At 36.6% G+C, this 2403-nt stretch overlaps 1 pseudogene; it reads left to right on the top strand.

The window, feature by feature from the left end:
- The first annotated feature begins 1731 nt into the window (after positions 1-1731).
- Positions 1732-1880, top strand: LOC115870173 (annotated as a pseudogene).
- The last annotated feature ends 523 nt before the right edge of the window (positions 1881-2403 follow it).

Here is a 2403-nt window from a genome sequence, read left to right as displayed (position 1 = left end):
TGAATTTAGAAAAATATTATTTGATTCATAATTTTAAGTTTAGAATGACTCAGCTTTATATTTAGGACAAATTGGCGGTACCTGACAGATTATTGTCCGGGTATTTAAATATATTGTTTTGAAATTCTAGTGTAATACATCCTATACTGACTTTGGAGATCTGGCCCCAATTCTGCCATTTAATCTCTCTGAGATTTATTTTTCATATTTGCATGTTACATTAAAAATTTGATGTGTATGAAAATTAATTTTAGAAGTTGCCCACATATCAGGAGTTCTGGTGGTGCTTTCAGGTAAGTGTTAGACTGCTAGCCACAGGTCAGAGTTCAAATCCATCAGCCACTCCATGAGAAAAAGGTGGTGCTATCTATTCCTATAAAGACTTATGGTCTAGGGAAACATTCTTTAGAGTTGACTCGATGATAGTGAATAGGCCCCTATATTATGACCACTCTGAACTTTGTTTATATATTTATGTATCTTTTCAGAACACTAAAATTGCTATGGCTATTGGCTTCAATAAACAATATCATGATAAACGGAGAAAACCACTGAAGTTGTCAAGGAATTCATTTTGCTTGGATCCATAATTAATGCCAGTGTTTCATTCTGTTGTACATAGGGTCTATATGAGACCCAACTCAGTGACAGCTAACAGTAACAACTGGCTTCATAGAGGACAGCTAGCAGCCTTAATTTTAGAATTCCCATGTTTCCATTTGCTTTAGATAGACCATTTCCAGAGGCCTGGTGGTGTGGTGGGCTGACTATGCACTGAGCTTAACCACAAGGTCAGCAGTTTGCACCTGCAGGAGAAAGATGAGGCTGTCTACTCCTGTAAAAATGTAGGCTTGGGAACCCAAAGTGGCAGTTCTACCCCATCCTATAGGGTCACTATGAGTCACAGTAGACTCTATGCATTGAATTTGAAGGTGTTTTTTTTTTAAGTCATTTTATTGGGGGCTTTCACAGCTCTTATCACAATCCATACTTCCATCCATTGTGTCAGGCACATTTGTACATAGGTTGCCATCAGTCATTTTCAAAACATTTTCTTTCTACTTGACCTCTTGGCATCAGCTCCATATTTTTTCCCTTCCTTCCCCCATCCTTCCTTTCATGAGCCTTTGATCATTTATAAAAAAAATGTTTTCATGTCTTACACCGACCGCTGTCTCCCTTCACCCAGATTTTGTGTTTGTCTCTCTGGGTGGGGTGAGGGTTTTTTGAGTTTTTATACTTAAATATATACACACATCTATAGATATATATTATGATTAAATTACACACCATTATAAGAAAGGACCATTTGAAAAAGAAGAATTCATCCCAAGTTCTACATCCTAACACCTCGATTGTTTTTCATTTTCCCTGTTCCCTTTTTTGTTCCTATTCACATGATACGGTCTTCATTATTAGACCAGGTAAGCAATCACTGGTATAAAACTAGGCTGTGGGGATGAAAGAGCTTTTGTTATCACCAGGATCTGGGAAGTTGGATTCACCTAGGTACTCTCTTCTGCCCTGTCACATATTTACTAAGTCTCTCAAATTAGCCAATTTTCACTCTCAATTTATACTTCTGAGCTAAGATGGACTTATTTCTTGTTAAATATATTTTTAAGAAGGATGACTAATCTGTCAATTTATGGAAAAAGTCTTTCAGACTCTAGAAGCTTAAAAAAGTTGACTTTTTTATTTGAATAATTTGGGATAAAGACTAAGTTGATCAGCTTTGCGCAGTGGCAATATCGTAGCCAGTGAGGTTTATCCGAGGCGCGATTATTGCTAATTGATAGACTAAGTTGATCAAAAATCACAACTTGGTCAGTTTACAAAAAAATATTTTGTACACTGAGTTAATATATCATCATCCTGATTTTGCAGACGAGGTATAGCTAACCTCCACAAACCTATGAAATTAATGAACAAAGAAGCTGTAGAAATTTCAATGTCTGGTCAACAAAAATTTCCTTTTAGTGGGAAGTTCATTGCTATCATTTTGCAGAATGGAACAGATTGAGCTCAGCACAGTCAGTTCTGTGAGGTAGGCATGTTGGCTTCAGCCAAATCTGGCACATTAGCTTATTAAAGACTTTTTTTTAACCAATGCATTCAGATTCTTTGATAAAGCATTAGAGTAATAACCACGTCAGTCTGACTAACAGGGACCTTTATTTGCTAAGCTCCATTGAACATTTGGTTATACAATGGGCTATGTAGGAGGAAAGAAATCACATCAAGATTTGAATGCAATGGATATAGCCTACTATCCACCAACCTATAATACTCACATACCATGTTTTTGCTCCATCACCCAGGCATCCTAGAGATCAGCTCTAAGGTGTATTGTTCTAAGAAAGTTATCTCTGGAATTACCAAAAATAACTGCCAAAGATGAAG

Source organism: Echinops telfairi, unplaced genomic scaffold (genome assembly GCF_000313985.2).
Source record: "Echinops telfairi isolate 266 unplaced genomic scaffold, ASM31398v2 ScPeMD7_443;HRSCAF=831, whole genome shotgun sequence".
NCBI lineage: Eukaryota > Metazoa > Chordata > Mammalia > Afrosoricida > Tenrecidae > Echinops > Echinops telfairi.
This window is presented reverse-complemented; position numbering and strand designations above follow the sequence as displayed.